A 15,847-nucleotide genomic window follows, 5' to 3' on the forward strand; every position below is an offset into this window, starting at 1 on the left:
TGGAACTGTCAGTAAAGACAGAAGTACCAGCATCGGTACAGGTTTTACCCTCGTTCCAATCCTGCCTACTTGAAAATATTGTCCTGGCACGACCCTCAAACTCCAGTTTGCGGATAGAGAGATCAGTACGAAGTTCAAAGAAAAGCGGTGTTAACCGTCTAAAAATTCTATCATGTCCTTTGAGAGATTGCCTCCAGAGACCAGTCTCCTCTAAACTGATTGCACTTTGAGCAGCGATGGAAATAACGTAAAAGTCGATGGGAAATAAGTGCAAAGCGACATTAAAGGCAGCAGTTGAACAAGTTTTAGGCGCTCCGGTGATACCAATACAAGCAGTCCTTTGCACCCTCCCCAGTTTAGTGATATCATAGCCTATCCGAAGAGCTTCCCAATAAACCAGGCATCCGTACGTAAAAATTGGTAGACTCACTACGTAGTACATCCGAAGAGCGACCTGTGGCTTGAGTCCCGATTTTTAACCAATTTGTAGGAGTAGAAAGCTATGCTGGCCTTCTTCACCCGATTTTCAATGTGTAGCTGCCAATGGAGTTTGAAGTCAAGTATCACTCCAAGATACTTAACATCCGATGGAAGAAAGTGATAAATAGCATCAGCTCCATTTTATCAGAGTTGACACTGATGCTGCAACTGGTAGCCCAACGACTGAATACAACGAATGAACCTTCCAAGGTCTCCGCCCAGACTGAGTGAAACGGTCCCAATACCATTAGGACCAAGTTATCGGTGTATGGTACTACCTTAACCCCACCCTTATTTAACTTACTGAGAACTTCGTAAACAGCAACAGAAAAGCGCATTAACTTCTTTACAGCAAAGTGGGGACGCAGTGACAATTCAATCTGCCCTAACATTATTAAAAATAACCTGTATATCTATAAAGGCCGCCAAAGAAAGTTGCTTTCCAGAGATTTTTCCACAGGTCCCTACCACCTCACGTAAGGCTGTTTCGGTGCTTCCTTCAGGTAAGCATGCTGAGCTGATAACTTGAATCCAATGTCCTATCGGATGTGATAACCGATCAATCTTTCAATCACCTTTAGGATAAATGACCTGTCTTGGGTATGAAAACCACCTCTGTTTTTTCGAGTTGGCGGGGACGTAATTAAGAGCGATACACGCCATGTGTATTTCATGCAGGATAGGAACCACCAAGGTTCTTATTTTCTGAAGCAACATAGACATGATATCGTCAGAACCAGGAGATTTAAACCGGATTGATTGCTCAGGTGATTCTGTGAAAAATAGGATAGGTTTCAGGGAAACATCGAGTAACAATGTCAAATGGGGCAATAGAATTTTCCAGAAAATGAGTATATTCAAGGATATATAAGAATTCTTCTGCATATTCAGCCCACTCCCCATCTTTACTTTTTATAAGAGTTCTACAGGAATGGTCGTGAAAAAAGATTCCTGGAAGAGATCTTGCTTAGTATGGCAGAATCCTTCACGGATTCAATTGATTCGCAGAACTCTCTCCAAGAGTTAGGTTTCGCATATTTAATGGATTTTTTATATTCATTTAAATTTACACGGTAAACTTGAAAATTTCTAATTTGGTAGCATTAATTGAAAACCCTCCTCAGTTATACATATATATGCTCCCATTGTTCCTAGGAACATATTTGGATAGGCAATTAAGACATATTTCTGTTGTGAAACTAATTAGACTATAAATGTCTTCACCACGACTTATGTAGACGGGTCCAAATAAATTTGAAAACCTTCTACAATTCAATTCACCAAAATTTCACCGCAATCAAACGAACGATTTAGGAGTCGATAAACTACAAATAAACAAACACACTTTCACATTTATATGTATATAAGATACGTTAGATAATACATATGTAAGACATATTCGCATATATGGATATTTTTCATTAGGTTTTAAATCTTTAATTAAATCACATTTTATAGCTTTCAGTTGGCTGGCACCCACGGAAGAAGATTTGCATCACGTCTTGTTACAATATCCGAGAGTTGTTGGCCGTTTAGGGGAATTGAAAGAAAACAGGAGAGCACGTTACAAACGGTCCAACGTTTTATTGCTTTGGTAGAAGTGTGTACCACCTATGTACATATATGCACACATGCATGCATATTTATTGTATACTGATATGTATTTTACATGCGGGAAAATGTACACATGGACATATTTATACTGCCAGCACATGTTTATTCTTATGTTTTTTGTTCAGCTCATTTTTTGACCCTCTCCTTCCACACGTCTTATCTAATTATTTAAAATATGCAAAGGTTTTGATTGTGCTTCTGGTAACGAAGTTGCAGCTGTACTTAATTCTATACTCAATCTCGACTCGAAAATCCGCGCTCAACACACCGAGTGATGTAAGTAGCCCAACACATAGTCATAGTCCTAAGTTAGAGCACAATTTAGATAGAGTAATACTAATAGCGGTCGCCCCTCGGCAGGCAATGGCAAACCTCCGAGTGTATTTCTGCCATGGAAAAGCTCCTCATAAAAATATATGCCGTTCGGAGTGGGCTTGAAACTGTAGGTCCCTCCATTTGCGGAACGACATCAAGACGCAAGCCACAAATAGGAGGAGGAGCTCGGCCAAACACCCAAAAAGGGTATACGCGCCAATTCTATATATGTATATATAATACTAAATAGACAAACTCCTCTTTATTTCTAAGGATATCGTTTAGCCTATTTCCTTGGATCATACAGCTCAGTTTCACGATCAATTCTCACTGGAATTATCCACATCATTTTTATGTGTGTTAGCCTCACTGATATAAAACTTCGGTTTTAGTAGTACGAAGAAACACAAACAATTTCTTACATTCTTCCACAAAAGTTGTTGTCAAAGATACATTCCGGATACTTAAAACGAGATCTAGACGATCATTTCATTTCAAGACAAAAAACAGACTTGGACTCAAACGTTAAAATAATTATAACTGGCTCGAACATGACAGCATTGAAGTGAAACATTAATAGAAGATGAAAGACCATATTAAAAACAAACGATATTTTGACTGAAAATCGGCGCACTTCAATAGCTAATAAACTCAAATTTTATAAATTTGCCGTAATTTCAATTTCCTCAAATAATTAGATTAGAGGTGGCTCTAACCGAAAAACCGACACTAACTCGATTATGACTAAGATAAAGTACACTTTTTATTGAGGTACGATCCAACTTATTTAGAGCTGGCGCTATCATGACTATGATTATGCGCTATTATATTTAAGAGCACACTAAAGTCTCTTCACAAGAAGCCATCTGCCGTTCGAAGGCAACGTAAAACTGTAGGTTCCTCAATTAAGAACAGCATCAACATGCACACCACAAATTTGAGGAGGAGCTTAGCCAAACACCCAATACAGGTTGTAAGCGCCAATTATTATTAAATTAAATTTAAAAACTTGTATTAAAATAAGTGCGGGTATATAAATTCGGTTCGGACCAAATTTAGTACTTCTTTTCTTTTTTCTTTAGCATTCCATTAATATTCCACATCAGTTCAATCAAATATTTTTCCAGCAAGTTATGTTAAATAAAAGTATGTCAACTATCACATACCGTAGAACATGCCTTGATCAAAAAGTTCCAGAAACAACCGCCAGGTGAAGCTCTAAGTCAACTGATTTCTGTTTAAGTTGCCACATCTATATCCATTGCTTGACATTTGCAAACGTTACGCCGTCTTGAGTAAATCTACCTATGAACGTGTTTCGATTTTTACAGTTTTAAAAGTGGATTTGAATTTGCAACAACGAGTTTGTATAAAATTTTGCGGGAAAATGGATTCAATGGTGCGAAAACCTTAGAAATATTGGGAAACTGTTTCGGTAATAATACTCTAAAAATAACAGTCGTTACGTAGTGGCAGGCCATTGATATCGGCAACTAATGAAAACTTCAATAAGGTGAAAGAAAAGTTGATCAATAACCGCTAAATAACCATAAGAGAGCTGGCAGAGGACCTGATAAATTACTTATGGATCCATTGTGGACATTGTAGTTAATGATTGGGTTAACGCCGTGTTGCTGAAAAGTTGGCCCCAAAGAACCTGAATTTTATGCAAAAAAAGGAAGCGTTGTTTTCGCTACAGACATGGAGACGAAATGTAAGTTTATGACTAGGACACGCAATCCAGACATCAGGCGAGTGAGTGGAGAGCTCCTAATGAACCAAATAAAAAAAAACCTCATTTTCAAAGATATGTTAATGGTTTTTATGGATTTCAACTATCATATATTGTACACCACGAATTTTTGCTAGAAAGTCAGACATTAATAAGGACTATTATTTGGGCGTTATCAGACGTTTACGTGAAGCAATTCGCCAAACGAGAACGGATTTGTGGGAAAACCTGTTTCTTTTTGTATCATGATAACACAACGTCGCACAGTGTCATCATTATCCGAGAAATGTCGACCAAGAACGAAACGAATACCATCCAACAACCATTGAATTCAAGTGGTATGGCTCCCTGTTATTTTTTTCTATTTGAACTTTACGGGAAAGGTGTTTTATTTATTTATTCATTCTTTCATCAATTAAAGTACAACTCAAATACATTACTAATGCTAAAGCTTAAATATAATATATGGTAAACAATACTGTGGGATACATTAGCCACAATTCAAAAAGTGTATCTCCAGATTAAGTTTTGAAGTTTTAACAGCAAACAAGTTTTTTCTGCTAACGATCGCCCCTCTGCAGGCAATGACAAACCTCCGAGTGTATTTCTGCCATGAAAATGTTCCTCATAAAAATATCTGCGTTCGGAGTCGGCTTGAAACTGTAGGTCCCTCCATTTGTGGAACAATATCAAGACGCACGCCACAAATAGATGGTGGAGCGGGGCCAAACACCCAAAACGGGTGTACGCACCAATTATATATATATATTAGGGCGAGTCGATTTAAAAATCGCTCTTTGCTCTGTGAAAATCGTGTTCTATGGATCAAAATAAGAAACTTTGCCGAAGGAACCATACCTCTAAAACGAATTTTAAAATATCACCATTTTTGGCCTTTACATGAAAAGATCAGCTAAATGGCTATGTTTTTTCTTTATTTTTATTTATTCATAATAATATTTATTATTTATTTATAATAATATCTATTTTTTCTCTTAAGAAATTTATTTAGTCAGAACATATGTAAATGAAAAAATTAATTTAAGTGAGTTATAGAAAAGAAACTGAAAAGTTCGACCCAAATTGGGGGACATTAGAATTCGTTTTAGAGGTATGGTTCCTTCGGCAAAGTTTCTTATTTTGATCCCTAGAATATGATTTTCACAGAGCAATGGACGATTTTTTTGCCTCCCCACAAATCGACCCGACCTTATATATATTATTATTTAATATATATAATACTACTTTGAAATTTTTTTTAATAGTTTGTGGCTTATCATTGATGATTCCCGATATTTTTGATATGTTGAAAAACTAAAAAATCATTTTTGACAGTTGTTTCAAACACTCAACCGGTTTTAACGTCTCGTTGCACGATTCTTCTGTTGAATCAATTATGGCCATATTGTCGTTTTGTTCTTCTTTTTTATTTGTTGCTTTCAGTGCAAACATTTTGATCGACTTGGAAACACCCGTTGAAATTATTTGCCAAATCGAGACCTTACCGAATTTAAGCAAATACCAGGAGCAAAATCATCTTCTGACTCTCATCAATTTTCAAAAATCGTGCTTTACGGAAGAAGTTTTGGATTGTTGTTTATTTTACTTCTTCCCAAAATGTTTAAATATAGGCAGCCTCAAGTACATTGATATATTTTGACAACACCTGAGACTGTGTAGCGAAGCGAATGTTGTAAAAGTAAGTTTTAAACTATGCCTTGATTAAGGGGATGGCTTACTGCCGCTGTGTTTGGAGACAAAAATTGTACAACCAAGCGTGATTAGGTTTTTTTGCAATTTATATAATTGGCGCATACACCCTTTATTGGGTGTTGGATCAAGTTCCTCCTCCAATTTGTGGTGTACTTCATATCATAATGGTCCACAAATGGAGTGGCCTATATTTTTATGTTGCCTCTGTACTGCAGATGGATTTTTATGAGAAGCATATCCATGACAGAAATACACTCGGAGCCTTAACATTACCTGCCGAGAGGCGACCGTTATTAGAAAAAGTTATCACTACGGCTATGACGGTAGCAAACAAACAAATAACAAGCAAACAAACAAGCAAGCAAACAAGCAAAATAACAGAGTAATAAATATAAGTAAATTTCCTCATATTACAAAGATTATATACAAACGGAGGCAAACTAGAAAAGATATTACAGTCGAACTTCTCTACAGTGAACTTCCATATAATGAAGCTCTCCTTATAATGAACTGGTTTCGAAGACACTGCTTTTTCGTTCTACTTTCGGTGTATTTTTGTCTCCTTATAATGAATTTCTATATAGTGAAGTTTTCTATATAATGAACAAATTTTACAGCTGGAAATTCAAGCGTCCTAAGTTTTTGTCTCCATATAGTGAATTTTTTCAAAAGTTTTCTGTTGAAAAAAATTACGGTTAGATGTGGACAATCTGTAATGAGGGGAATCCCAAAATTAAAACAGAAAGAGCTGAGCTATTACAGTTTTATTCAGTGATTGAAGTTAAAATGACGCATCGAAGCAGCATTTCGCTTGAAAAAAAGTTTTTAATGATTAACAAAGTTAATGAAGGAAAAAAAAAAAAAAAAGATATTGCCAATGAATTCGGAGTTCTTCCCAGCACTTTATCAAATATTTTAAAAAATAAGGAAGTGATTTTAAAAAATGCGGAGGATTTGGCAGTAAATACCAAACGCAAAAGACTTCGACCTTGTCATTTTGAGGATATTGATGAAGCAATGCTGAAATGGTTAGTCGTTGCACGTGGTAAGAATCTCCCTTTATCTGGACCATTATTGAAGCAAAAGGCCAAAGATTTTGCGGAAGCACTAGGACACCACGAATTTGAGGCAAGTACAGGTTGGTTAGACAAGTTCAAAAGTCGGCATGGCGTTATTCAAAAGACATTATGTGGGGAAAGTGCTGACGCCAACATAGAAAACCATGATGAATGGGTAACGAACGTCTTACCGAAATTAATTGAAAATTACAACATTAACGACATTTTTAATGCCGACGAGACTGCTTTGTTTTTCAAATGCTTGCCAACTAAAACACTGGCATTCAAAAATGAAAAATGCTTTGGTGGGAAGCAAAGCAAGGAGAGAATAACTGTCCTGGTGGGAAGCAATATGACAGGATCAGAAAAGATAAAATTGCTGGTAATCGGAAAGGCCAAAAATCCGAGGTACTTCAAGGGGATAAAATCTTTAGGTGTCGATTATGAGTTTAACAAAAAAGCATGGATGACCAGTGAGATTTTTACGAAATGGATTGTAAAACTCGACAAAAAATTTTGTGATCAAAACAGAAAGGTGTTGTTTTTTGTTGATAACTGCACTGTCCACCCTAAAGATGTAAGAGACAAGTTGAGAAACATTCATCTCGCTTATTTTCCTCCCAACATGACTTCGTTACTGCAACTAATAGACCAAGGCATTATCTACAACATGAAACCACATTACAGAAAACGAATTTTAACGAATATATTGACTCAAGTGGATGAGGGAAATTCTGTTATGGCCATAGACTTGCTGCAAGCAGTTCGAAATCTTAGCAATGTATGGAATGTCTATGTTAAACCAGAAACAATTGCCAACTGTTTTAAAAAGGCTGGATTTTCAAAAGATGCTATGCAGATTCCATTTGAGCATTGGGATGAAAAGGACCTTCTTTCAATATCGGATTTGGCTGCTTTACAGTCTTCATTTAAAAAAGTAGCAAATATCGAAGCATCGTTTGATGACTACGTAAATGTTGATAATGGTGTGCAGACTTGGGACAACCCATCCGAAAAAGATATTCTCAACAGCATTTTTGAAAGTCCAGCTGAACCTGGTAAGCATTTATCTTTTTATAGTCAAATAAAAATTTAATGTGTAAATATTATTTCAGATAACGATGAACACGATTTGACCGTTGAAGAATTGGCAGAAACTGAGGAGGCATTACCTACGTTGATACAAGCTGCTTCATCCATTAGCGTAATTAGAACCTTTGTGGAAATGAGGAGTGACGTGCCGATTAATGTTTTCAACTCTCTACATGATTTGGAAGCTTTTATTGAAAATGAAAAATGGAAGACTGTAATTCAAACCAAACTCACTGATTATTTTAAATAAAGTTACATAAAAAATCAATGTTTCTTTATAATGAAGTTTCTATATAGTGAAGTGATTTTCAGGTCCCGTGCGAATTCACTATATGGAAGTTCGACTGTATTAACATTGCTCTAAAAATCAGTTTGTTCAATTAAGAGCCATGCTTACAAATGATAAGTTATCTTTTTGGCATCATTGTAAGCATATTGAATGTTTTCATAAAACCTCACTTATTTAGTAATATATATATTTGCATTTTGTATATGTTTGTATAAGTACATAGGTCTCAGCACTTTTACACTAATTTTCATAAATATTTTTTGACTTGTCTTAATTTTTCTGCCAATCACCTTTCTCGAGCTAGAAATTATTGATGTAGGCACACAAATATAGCACAAGATAACTTATAAAAAATTTAGCTAAATTTTGAAATCAATTCAAATTCAAGTAAAACAAAATGTCTTCTAAAATTATACCATACTTTTCATTTCTTTCATTTTTCACATTTCACCTAGTTTTGGTTGAAAATTAGTGACATTGGCACATCTTTAAGCCTTTTTACATAATGAGTTATGTTCTCGATTGTTTCAAATCCGAATAAAAGAAAATTCATACGTATGTACGTTATTTTCAATTTTTACTAATTTTCCTCTGCCGTAGCTTCTCAAATAATTATTAACTGTGAACACACTGCCCAGAAGCATGGCAGCGCTGAAATAAAAGCTCAATGAAACTAGATACCCTTCTAGCACTACGTTCATGGTAGTTTGGTATTGAAAATAGGCGAAATCGGTTAACAACCACGCCCACTTGTCACATAAAAGCAATTTTCAAAAAGGACAAATGAATAACAATTATTAAAATTTGCAAAAATGATGAACCCAAATAAATAAATACAATGGTAGTAAAATTTTGAAAAAGGGACCGTGGCACAGTCACTTTTGGAAAAATTCGGATATCTCGATAACGGCCTAATACAAGTCGCCAAATCTTAATGCATATATTATTGCTCCTCGCCTCAAATAGATCCAATTTTCGTTCGCCCCTCTAATATTATAAGTTTGTTTAATTTATAAGTTACTTCGTTAGTTTCAGAAGCGGACTATATGGAATAAACCTCTACATGCTTTGATAGCTCATTGATTTCATTTGCTATTTTGATTTCGGAAAAAATGAATTGTTTAAGGAGAAATTTGTAACTCACAGTGCAAGTATTTGAGTGATTTTGAGAAATTTCTGTTTCGTTTTTCATAACTGCGTTTTATTTTTACTTCTAGCCTTTTAACCTTCAAGTGAAATTAAAAGAATCCATCAAAATACTTAATATGAACAGCATAAATCTATATTAAAATGCAAGAACGCAATCATACTACTTATTTGTCATAATAATGAATCTTGAGCAGCAGATGATTTTTTAATGCTAAAAATGCATCCGGAAATTCGTGGTTGCATGCTGAAGAAGAAGCGCTGTTAAAACAAACTATTTGATTACACTGATTGCGATAGTCGCCGATGGGTGATATTTTATATACCACGATGAAATGATTAAAATTAAAAAAACACACACACAAATGTATTCATGTTACTTCTCAATGCATTTACTCGATGCACCAACTGTACATACATATGGCCTTCTTCACTAAAAAATATATAAAAAGTCTATAGTTTTAATGAAACTCACATCTAGTTTTACTTCCGCTTGTTAAAGGTGTGATTTTTTTCGTCACTCCTACTTCCTTTGGAAAAAATTTATTTTTGCACAAAATATTTTTGAAATAAAAACATAAACTTTTGTAATTCTTTTTCTTGGCGGCTTGAGCGCTCCTGGCGAATTAAATTGTTGTTACCCGTATTTGAAAGATTGAATTGGAAGAAGGAACACCTGTTGGAGTGCTGATTCCTTCGTACTACGCGACTGCACTGCACTAAACGGAATGAAAACTGTTGACTGTCAGGGTTTGCTTTTATATTACCACAACGTGTAAATCGTTGTGTCGACAACAAAGGGACAATAACACAAAAACAACATCGATGAAGAACCCGAAGTAGCGTAACTCTGTCAGCAAACAGCAAGCAGCAATTACAACTACAGCAACATAAAATAGCAGGAACAATATTTACAACAGAAACAGTCGCCATTGGCGCAGTGTCCAAGCACTGGCATCGAGTTGCGTAGCAGACGAAATATGGTGTGCTGACAAACGAAGGTGTTCGTCGTGTCAAACCGTTTCGCGGACTTCCACACACACATACATATTTACGTATATGCATTTCCATATTTCTGTATTGACTAAGGCCGACTGACGTTTTTTGGGTGGTTGTTGCTTGATTCCTGATTTAAGGCTAGTTGATGTTCGCTGGTACCTGAGCGAAAGTTAGGGGACGTGTCTCGAACCAGTATAAACACATAGATAAATACGCATACATGTACATATGTATGGATAGACGTATGCTTTCTATCTAGCAGCAATTTTGCTAGCTGTTAATGATGAATTGAATAGTCTTGTCGGCCACTCGTGCATATAAGGCGCTTCAAAACTGACATTGTCGATAGTGACGATGAATAACGTTTGTATGTGGTTAGATTTATTTTGAAGAAATATGTCTCCGTGTATGAAGATTTGGATTAGTAAAGAAGACTCCGAAAAATTTCTAGCATCATTAACAATAATTTGTGTTTCGCAGTACACACTCTAGCGTGTATAATGTTTGCAGCTCCATTAAAATACATATATTGCATCAATTACACAACGAAAACAATAAAATGCAATACATGTACAAATCTAAATAGGAATTTAATTGATAACACTTTTGTAATGTTTGAACACGTCATGCCATCTGGAAAACTTAAACCCTTATCTAATCTTACCCAATTATTCATAACCGAAATTTTATCCAATATAACGGATTGGTATGCATGTACTTTACGTATGAACTTTGTGTGAAGTGGCATATGTTAATTTATGAATACCTTTATTTACACTTTCCACCTGTATTGAAATTCAAGTGGCCATTAATAAAAGACATTAAAAATGAATTTACTATACAATCATCAATAAATTATTAGAAGCTTTCGCACAATTATATAGGTCCAGGTTTATAGCGAAATGAACCCGAATGAGTAAACCCTTGGCCAAAACTATAGCATTCCTCTTACAGGATTTCTAATAAATTCAATAAAAATCACATGAAATATTGCATATTTTTGTACAGAGTTTTTATAAATTTTTATACATTCATATTTTCTCCCAATGATAGGCATGTTTTTATGATGGAACTCCCTTCCCACAGCCCCCAGGCCGCGCCACCACTCTCATTCGTCACTAATAATCGAATATTTGCTTAAATTTAATTTAAAAAATCTTAGTTTTTCCTATAGCACACTCTACACGGTTTGAGATAGAAAATTAATAAAAATAATTTTGCTTGATATTTTTCTGATTGGTTGTTTTAATTTTATTCAACGAGGCATAGCAACGGATGTATTGTAATATTATGGTTATTAATAAAAAATTATTTTCTATGAAATTATTGTTTGTAATTCTTTTATATACAATACATATCCTAAATCCCTCAAAACTACTCCTACGCGAGCGGGGCCGCGGGTTAAAACTAGTATCATTATATATTTATGTATATGTAATTGGTGCTTACACCATTTGTGAGTATTTGGCCAAGCTCGCCCTCCTAGTTGTGATATGCGTCTTAATGTTTTCAACAAAAGTTGATCAACGTTTTGTACAAAAACATTTAAGTAATTTTCCGCCAAAGTTCGAAGGGTGGCAGCTGTAAGAAAAAAAGTTTTATTTTGAATAACGAAAGATATCAAATGAAAGAGGAAATTCTCTAGAATTGAGAAAACATATACATATATGTATGTTTACGACCCCAAGGGAGAGAGTGCGATGAGCTCAAAAACCTCTTTCCTAAGCAAATAGGGAAGACCTGTGAGGGTGTAGTTAATTTGCTTGGATACAGATAGGCGTATTTGATAAAATCTTAATTGAATTTCGTTTGTTATGAAAGACCCCTTAAACGTGCAATAAGGTTAATCAAATTAGACATTACGATTACAAATTACTTTTCTTAATTGTAATTGCGATTGCCATAGTAATTAATGTAATCATGATTAAAATCAGTTAAATCAATCGATTAAAAATCTAAACGATAATGAAAATGGGTTGATCCACCCTAAGTCCACAGCCCTAAGTCGAACCAGGTATTCAAAAACGACAAAGTTCTTTTCTGAAGTCAGACGATATTGTAGTTCTACTCCGATTACCACCACCGCCTGAAGGTTTCGGATTTGCTTGATTTATTTTGTTCATTGTATTTTATTTTTATTTTATAACAAATCCTTCTACACCAGCAAATGATATTTATATAAAGGTTGATTTTTCAAAAGCTATAGGAAAGTTAAAAAAAACACACGTAAAATTCAGAAAAGTGCATGACATTTTTATTTAAATCGATAGTACAGTCCATATAATTTAATGTTTGAAGATTATTTCATATGGCATACTCTTTCCAATGTTTAGGCCGGTATCTCACATTTAAATGCTTTAATGTTGTCTTCCAATGCGTTAATTGAAGCAGGCTTGTCTGAATAGACATGAGCTTTAACATAGCGCCACAAAAAATAATCTAAAGGCGTTATATCGCACGATCTGGGTGGACAATTGACAGGCCGCGAACGTGAAATAAAATGTTCACCGAACTCGCCTCTCAACAAGTCCATTGTTACGCGTGCTGTGTGGCATGTGGCACCGTCTTGCTGAAACCACATGTCATGCAAGTCAAGCTCTTGCATTTTGTACTTCCAGCCCACAAACCGCACCAAACTGTGACCTTGCAATTCTTCTGGCAAGTCAAGCTCTTGCATTTTGGGCAAAAGTTGGATATCATTTCACCATAGCGCTCACCATTCACAGTTTCGTTACGATTCGCAGCATCTTTGAAGAAGTACGGTGCAATGATACCTCCAGCCCACAAACCGCACCAAACTTCTAGCTGATCTTCACTCCAAAATCGACAATTCTGCTTATTTACATACGTACCCATTGATTTAAAAATGAGCTTCGTCGCTGAGCACAATTTTTCGTTAAAAAAGTGGATCTTCGGCCAACTTTCCAAGAGCCCATTCACCAAAAATTCTGCGTTGCGGTAGGTCGTTCGGCTTCAATTCTTTCGCAAAATTTTCCACGTTGTTGAGTAAGAGAGGCCCAGTTGCTGTGAACGGCGACGAATCGGTAATTGATCATTAATACTGGCCGATACAGCTGCGATATTTTCTTCAGTTCGCACTCTACGTAAGCGTGTTGGTGGTTTGATGTCCAATAATGTAAATTTGGTTCTAAATTTAGTCACAAAAGCTCGAATAGCCGCTTCAGTGGGTTGATTATATATATTATATATATATAATTGGCGCGTACACCCTTTTTGGGTGTTTGGCCGAGCTCCTCCTCCTATTTGTGGTGTGCGTCTTGATGTTGTTCCACAAATGGAGGGACCTACAGTTTTAAGCCGACTCCGAACGGCAGATATTTTTATGAGGAACTTTTTCATGGCAGAAATACACTCGGAGGTTTGCCATTGCCTGCCGAGGGGCGACCGCTATTGGAAAAATGTTTTTATTAATTTTGGTTTCACCGAGATTCGAACCAACGTTCTATCTGTGAATTCCGAATGGTAATCACACACCAACTCATTCCACTACGGCGTGGGTTGATTAAACTGACCATAAAATGGAAGAAGCGCGCGATAAACTTTATTAATACAACACGCATTTTTATAATAAAATTCAATGATTTGCAAGATGATTCATGGTTAAATTATAGACCAAACGTGACGTATCACGAAACGTGCGACAGCTGTTTAAACCAACTGTTTAAAAAGATAATAGCTAAAAAATCACCCGTTAGTATGCGAAGTTATAATTATTTTAAACAAAAAAATGGTTATTTTTAATGACGATGTGTGTAGTGGCGATCTGTAATAAGGAATAAGTAGATTGGGTGAGGAAAACAAAAACAAAAAACGGTTTTTGCAGTTCCTTAACGGAAAGATAAAAAATATATAAAAGGTTTTCCATTGGAGGTACCGGGTTGTCCCTAAGCAGACTCAGCTAAACTCACAAAATTTCTACCAGAGATTTTACAAGAGCACAGAGGCATAAGATAAAATGGAGACCAAGCGGTTTTCACGCTCCCTGAATGTTAGATTGGCTAGTTCAGATTCACGGGACGGTGCTATACTTATAGGATTACGTCCAAAATACCAAAATGATTAAATGACAGAAATTATTTCAAACATAAAAGTTAATGGAAACTTGCTTCCACGGCTTAAAGACGGAACCAACAGAAGATTCGCACTAACAGCGATTCGCACCTTGATCAAAAAGTTCCCGGAATATATTCCGAAAATTCAAAATACAAGTTTATTCCTCAAAAGTGATATTATCGCCTTCAAAGTACTCCTTATCAATTGCAACGCACTTATGCTAGTGATCGATCAAGCTCCCGAAACACTTCTGTAGCTCTATTTTCGATAAATCAATCAGAGCCGTTTTCAATTTTTCCATTATTTGCTTTCAGCTGTTAAAACACGTTCCCCGTAGTTTTATCATTTAAAAAAATGTTGGTACCTGCACATCATATGTGCTATAATAAGCGAGTCCAAAAATCTCAGAGTGTTTTATTTGATGACATTATCGCAATTGTTTGATATTGCATCTACCAATTGTAATCAGCAATCCCAAAAATCCCGGAGTATTCATTTTTCTTCCGACATCTCGTCATCTGTTCCTTTGTTTTGTTTTTCGAATATTTACCGAAAGATGAAATGATACGAACTAAATTATTATTTTATTTCCGTGAACAATTTTCCGTTGAATGAGATTTTTAGCTGAAAATTTTAATAGTACGGCTTAGGCTTAAACTATTACGGCAGTCGATTCTACGTTACCGGAACGATCTGGTTTCATAGCTGGCCAATTATTACTACAAAAAACGGAAAACCCTTAAGAGTAACCCCATTTTATTCGAAGATGTGTATTTTTTTTTTTTTTTTTTTTTTTGAAACCTAGAAATTATACATTTCTTTCTTGCCACGACGCCATCGGCATAAAAAGGCAAAAAAACTGCATATGGAGGCATTATATTCGTTTGTGCTTTAACAATTTATCACGCGGTACTTCAATTGCATTAGTTCGTTTAATTTTAATCTTCATATCACAATATTGACAAGCCATTCACTGAATATTTACAAATAATTTCTCCTCCTTTTATTTGTTTTGTATTATTGTCCTGCATGACGTTAGCCGTTTTCAAAATCGCGAAATGCAAAGCAGCGGTTTTCGGAGGGTGCCACCTTTGTGTAAGATCGTAGCTTTAACTTGCGTTTTTTTCTAATCGAAGGCGACGTATAATTTCTTGTATTTGGCAGTTTCCATTGCTTTTACTCTTCCTCTTCACAGACAAGTAATTTTTTTTCCATTTTGTTTGATTTGGTTATTTGAAGAGATGACGTCACAGCGAATTCGGAGGGCGCAATTCTGTATTATATAGTTCAAGGGTTTCGACCATATTTAATTTATTTATTGTTGTTGGAATAGAT

At 35.6% G+C, this 15,847-nt stretch overlaps 1 protein-coding gene across 4 annotated transcripts in view; it reads right to left on the reverse strand.

Moving 5' to 3' along the window:
• Nucleotides 1–10,150, reverse strand: part of LOC128867712 (uncharacterized) — a 52,858-nt gene extending 42,708 nt beyond the window's left edge. For all 4 annotated transcript variants that reach the window (XR_008455010.1, XR_008455009.1, XR_008455008.1 and 1 more), the window contains exon 1: nt 9,915–10,150. The gene's annotated coding sequence lies outside the window, so the exon portion shown is untranslated. The remainder of the gene's footprint in view (nt 1–9,914) is intronic.
• Between the last annotated feature and the right edge of the window lie 5,697 nt (nt 10,151–15,847).

The sequence above is a fragment of the Anastrepha ludens genome, chromosome 6 (assembly GCF_028408465.1).
Source record: "Anastrepha ludens isolate Willacy chromosome 6, idAnaLude1.1, whole genome shotgun sequence".
Taxonomy (NCBI): domain Eukaryota; kingdom Metazoa; phylum Arthropoda; class Insecta; order Diptera; family Tephritidae; genus Anastrepha; species Anastrepha ludens.